The following is a 6,233-nucleotide window of genomic DNA, read 5'->3' as shown; positions in this document are numbered from 1 at the left end:
GGAAGGAAAGTTATGACCAACCTAGATAGCATATTCAAAAGCAGAGACATTACTTTGCCAACAAAGTTTGTCTACTCAAGGCTATGGTTTTTCCAGTGGTCATGTATGGATGTGAGAGTTGGACTGTGAAGAAAGCTGAGCACCGAAGAATTGATGCTTTTGAACTGTGGTGTTGGAGAAGACTCTTGAGAGTCCCTTGGACTGCAAGGAGATCAGCCCTGGGATTTCTTTGGAATGAATGATGCTAAAGCTGAAACTCCAGTACTTTGGTTACTGCATGCAAAGAGTTGACTCACTGGAAAAGACTCTGATGCTGGGAGGGATTGGGGGCAGGAGGAGAAGGGGACGACAGAGGATGAGATGGCTGGATGGCATCACTGACTCGATGGACGTGAGTCTGAGTGAACTCCGGGAGTTGGTGATGGATAGGGAGGCCTGGCGTGGTGCGATTCATGGGGTCGCAAAGAGTCAGACACAACTGAGCGACTGAACTGAACTGAACTGATAAATAGAGTCTGGTCCTCCTGCTCTTTTCTCAGTTGATGATGGCACTTTACAGTTTACCTTCTTTATCTGTTTGCAATCTAACTTTTGTCTCAGCTCAATTTGCTCTCCAAACCCTTATCTGCATTTACTAGTGTTGTGATTTGGGAGCAGTTAAATTCAGCTTGTTGATTTTGTTGACAGCTCTTTTTGGCAGTTTTGGCCTGATAACTGTCTTTCTAGAGGGGTGTTCTAAAATTGTATGATAATGAGATTGTCTAGACTTCCCTTAATTGTTCCCCTTTTCAGATTTGCTTTCTATGCTGTATTTCTTTGCCAGGTTGATAGGTGTATTCTAGTTGGTCTTGAGGATTATCTCTTATTGGAAAGAAACAATGAAGATCCCTTACTGTAATCCTGGCTTTTATAGCTCTGTTCTCTGCTTGACTCTTGGACCCATGTCTACCATTTTTCCTATTTCTTACTTTCCTTTAACTAGCTTATTCTTATTATTCCTGAATAGACAAAGTTCATTCCTATCTCCAAAGCTTTGGTTGCTTTTTCCTCTGTCTTGAGTGCTATTTTCCTGGATACTTTGAAATAATTTGCTTACTTGGTTCATTCAGGTCTCCAGTAACATGTCAACTCAATTCTTCTCCTGACTACATCAGTTGAAATCGCCCTCCCTGGGCCCTTTTCTCCCCAGCCTCCAGCTTTATTTTTCTGCATGGTACTTCTTGATCTGTTGTTAGACATTGTATTAGTTACTTGTTTGTTAATAAGTTGTCTTGTCCTCCAAGACCTAGGAAACTGAGGTTTAATAACTCTCAATAAATGGATTATTCCTTTTACTATGAAATAGTATGCCTTTTTAATCTTATTTAATGCTTTTGCTTTAAAGTGCTTTTTGCTTTCTTTTGATTATATAGGCCTTGGTATATATTTTCCCCTATTCCTTTATTTTCATCCTTTCTTTGTCATCATATTACAGTAACATCTAGTAACTAGCTTGTAGCTGGAATTTTCATTTCTAAAATTTTACTCTTCCTGTACATTTTGTACAGTTTTTTTCTTTTTTTTTTTTTTTGCTTCCTTATTTTTGTTCTATCACTGAATGCCTTAAACCTACTTACTTTATTTTCTATTATTTCTAATCTCGGTTACACTTTTTCTTGTTGGCTGTACTTGCCAGTAGTCTCTTGCAGTGATGGTTCTTTAACTGTGAGTTCATCTTCAGTGGGGGTTGCTGAAAGAGTCTCTTGCCTGAGCTTCGGAAGTGTCCTTCCACAGTGGTTTCAGTGGACTCAGCAGAGGCCGCATGGAGTTCCCTAGCTCAGACTAGTTTCCATTGCTTAGTCAATGCATCTTAAAGGAAATGTGACTGCAGATCCAGGTATGTGATGCCTCTTCAACCGTGGGTTTTCCACTGTTGGTTTTGTTTTATTGGGGGTTTCTTTTTTAAAAAAACTTTATTATGGTAAAAAAAAATCATAAAATCTAATATGTTAATCATTTTTAAGTGTATAGTTCAGTGGCATCCAGTAGATTCACATTGTCATGAAACAAATTTCCAGTACTTTTTCATCTTGTAGAACTGAAACCCTACCCAGTAAACAATTCCCCTCTGTCCCATTCCTCTAGCCCTGTAACCATCATTCTGCTGTCTGTCTCAGTGAATTTGACTGTTCTAGAGCTCTCATGTAAGTGGAGTCATATAGTACTTGTTCGTTTTATTTTGCCTAATGTCCTCAAAGGTCATCCACGTTAGCGCTTGGGGGGATTTCCTTCCTTCTCCAGTCTGCATAACAGCCCATTGTGTGCATATACCACATTTTGTTTATTTAACTGGTGCACATTTGGATGGTTCCCACCTCTGCTGTTATGAGTGCTGTGATACACATCGGTGTGCACACTTTTTAAGTCCCTGTTTTCAGTTTCTTTGAATATATACCTAGGATCACTGGATCTTATGGTAGGTCTATATTAATATTGTGAGGAATTGGTATACTGGTTTTTTGTTTTTTAACTTTTATTGAAGTGTAGTTGATTTATAATGTTGTGTTTTACTATTTTCCATAGTGACTACAGCATTTTCCAGTTCCACCAACAGTGCTCCGGTTCAGTGCTCAGCTTCTCCACATCTTTATCAACACTTGATATTTTCTGGCATTTTTGTTTTGTTCTGTTTTTTGGTTTAAACAACAGAATTTATTTCTCAGGTATTTTTTTCTTTTCTTTTCTTTCTTTGGTAATAGCCATCCTGATAAGTGTGGGATAATACCTCAGTTGGTTTTGATTTGTATTTCTCTCATATCAGTCATGTTTTTCATCTTTTCTTGTGCTTAAATTTACTGAGTGTCATCTTTGGAGAAAGATGATGTCTTTCATCTATTCAAGTCCTTTGCCCATTTTTTAATTGATTTTTGTTGTTGAATTACAGGAGTCCATTATTAGTTTTGAGTATAGCTTTTTTATCCACGAGTCCTTTAGATGTATTTTATCATGTATTTCTGTGTTGGGGATGGTGGAACTTGTGTGTTAATTCAGCTTATTACATTGACTGCACATCCTGAGGGGTTCAGAAGAGCCAGCAAGGCACATAGGTTTGCTTTTTTTCTTTCCTCCCCTCTACAGATTTTAAAGTAGTATGCTCACGTGCAATTTGGAAAGATGTTAGTTCAGACTATCTTCTGAAGAATCACAATGGGTTCTTGGTTCCTGTCATTCATAGTCTTGTCCCGTTACTCCATCTGTCAGAGATCTGCTGGCAGCATCTTCCTAATGTCTTTCCTTTGCTTAACATAGTTCATTGACAGTTTGATCTTTAATCTCTTTGCTAAGATTGTCAGACCCTTCATAATCTGGCTCCTCCTGTCTTTGCAGTATCACCTTTGGCCTGTCCCTCATTAGTGGCTCCAGGTCTTAGAAAGAATTGACTGCTTGCAATTTTTGCTTATATTGTGTGTAGTTTCTTAAATGCTTTTTTTTGTTTGTTTGTGTTTGTTTTCCCCATTATTTAGAATTCTCTCCTTCCTCTCTGATCTTTTACCATGTGATGAATTACTTTTTTGCCCAGTTTTCAGCATCTTTTTTTTTCAGACTGACCTGGATGTCTACTCTTTGTGTCTTCCATTCATATAGTACCATCTGTTAAAGTGCATTGCATTGTTTTCTTAAATTACAAATATGATGCTTTCTCTTTGTAAATAATAGAATCCATCCAAAAGTAAAAGCCCTTCTCTCGAAAGCCCTTCTTTTTCAATTCCACATCTCAGTTCACAGGAATAAACAGATGCTTACCCTTTCAGAATGTGTGTGTGTGTGTGTAGCCACAGATTTCAGCTGCATATATAGGTTTTTGTTTTCTTGTATTACATAATACCTTTGTGTCTACATCTGTGTATCCTTGTGTGTATGATATTCCTACATATGTTATTGCAGTTTGCCTTCCTCTCTATACTGTATATAAAGGATATATACATTAGATACATTGGATCATCTAGTTCCTAACTGCTATGTAACATTACATTGTAATTCATTGTATTATATGTTATGTACTGTAATTTATTTAACCATCCCTTTCTAGAAGACACTTAAGAGTTGTTGATCAGTGTTTTGATATTTCAAGCAGTGTGGCAAAGAATGTGTGTATGTACCTGTACTCCTGTGCAGTTATTTCTGTAGGATAGATTCTTTATGGTGGAATTACTGGAATTACTAATCAAAGAACATGTGCCTTTAAAATTTTGATAGATAGCTATTAAAAATTCATTAAATTCTGTCAGGTAGCCCTCTGTGTCCCATTTCCCCAGGTTATTATCAGTACTGGATATTATCAGCTATTTGCATTTTACCAATTGAAAGAACAGAATATCTGTTTTAAATGGCATTTATGTTGTGGTTATGAGCCCCTTGTCTATTAGGTGTTGCACATAGTTTTGGAGAAGGTGTGGCAACCCACTCTAGTACTCTTGCCTAAAAAAATCCCACGGACAGTCCATAGGGTCTCAAGGAGTTAGACTCTACTGAAGCGACTTAGCATGTATGCACGTAGTTTATTCTAGTCTGACTTCTTTGATTAAATGAGCAGTCACTACTAGACCATGAAATCTTTACAAGCTATCTCAAGCTCTAGACTGAAAGTTTCTTGGTATCCTCTTTGTGGTCTCAGCATTTAGGACTGTATCTGGCATCAAGTTGTTGAATGTGTGCCGAACACACAGTGAGGCCAGACAAACTGAAATGTCCACGTTTGGAGTGGGAGAAGGGTTTATTGCAAGAGCCATAAAGCTGGCAGCACCTGCTCAAAAGACCTGAACTCTGATGGGTTTAGGGGAAGAGATTTTATAAGCAAAATTTGTGGGGAGGCCTCTTCTGATAGGTTGAAGTGACAAAATGGTGTCGCAGGAATCTCAGTCATCAGCTTTCTGGTTCCAGCCAGTCTGGGGTCTTAGGGCTTGTGCTCAGCCTGCCATTACTATCGTCTTCCCGGGGAGGGGCCTTAGTTCCTGTAGAAGAACTCAGAGATTTCTGTAAGATTGTTACATACATCCCCCCAGGATGAACCAGGACCCTGTCCCATCTCTGCACTGATGTCTCTTTCTGCATTCCCTCACTCTCTTAATTAACTGTTTGAATCTGCCCTTTGGAACTCAGGGAGGGTCTCAGAGGCTGAAGGCCTTTTTCTTACAAACAAGAAATTGGAGACACAGGCTTTCATGCATGGGAGGGTCCCATAGGGTCCTGGTTGGTTTCAGTCCCCCCTTTTCTTTGATATGCCTCAATCCTGAAGGGAACAGGTGTTGGACAGGAGAATAGCATTTTGGATAGAGGTTAATAAATTCGACAGAGGAACTCAGTTTCAGGGGGACTAAGTTTCAGATTAAATATTCTATAAATGGTTTGCAGTGAATAGGAGTATGAGATTTGACTATTGTCCTCAAAGAACTTGAAGTCTAGTGTCACATAAACTAGATAAGACTTTAATAATAAAGAAGAAAAACAGTAGAATATTTAAATTGTGTCAATGAAAAATTAATCAGCAGGTCTAAGAAAGAATTGGGAGATTTTATTTGAGCCAGATTTGAGGATTATAACCCAGGAAGAGTATCTCAGAAAACTCTGAGAACTGTTCCAGCTGTTAGAAGTTGAGACACAGTGTATATATATAAGATGTTTTGAAACAGAGGGCTGTACATAAAATAATGTATATCGACAGTTTGCGTAATCCAGACTTAAGTACCAGCACAGCGGGTCATGTGGCCCTTTACAAGGTCAAGAAAAGATGTTCTGTCTTGCTGATGTTGGGAGAATGTTGCTGTGAATGTGGAGCAGGTATTCCTGCTGGTGGGGGAGGTGTGGTAGGCAGAGAGTGCAGGTAGAAAGGAGGCCAGGGGGCAGAGAAGAACTTTTATGTGTAAGTTTTCCTTGTCTTACCATGAATATAGATTTTGTTTCACAGTTGCATGTTCGGTTTTGTGTTGTAGGAGACCTTATTTATCCGGTAGCTTCTCTAAATTAGTTTCCATGAAACATCCTACTATTCACTTCTTTTCTCATTGATTTCTATACTAAAACATTAATTACCTTCTATTTGCTTAAAAATGAAATCTCTATTGCCATCATGAAAATATATTGTCCTATCTTCTTTTGAGACAAGTTCCTGAGTTTAGTTCAAGTAATGTAATATATTTTATCTCTTCCCCAACTTCAGTTTTACCTTGAATCCTAATCTTTTTTTTTTTTTTTTT

General features: G+C 38.2%; 1 protein-coding gene across 3 annotated transcripts in view; it reads left to right on the top strand.

The window, feature by feature from the left end:
- Positions 1 to 6,233, top strand: part of PNPLA8 (patatin-like phospholipase domain containing 8) — a 50,412-nt gene that overhangs the window by 2,646 nt on the left and 41,533 nt on the right. The gene's annotated exons all lie outside the window — the stretch shown is intronic.

The sequence above is a fragment of the Bison bison genome, unplaced genomic scaffold (genome assembly GCF_000754665.1).
Source record: "Bison bison bison isolate TAMUID 2011002044 unplaced genomic scaffold, Bison_UMD1.0 scf7180017864162, whole genome shotgun sequence".
Classification (NCBI taxonomy): Eukaryota; Metazoa; Chordata; class Mammalia; order Artiodactyla; family Bovidae; genus Bison; species Bison bison.
Note: the sequence above shows the minus strand (reverse complement) of the source record. Positions and strands in the feature narration are given on the sequence as shown.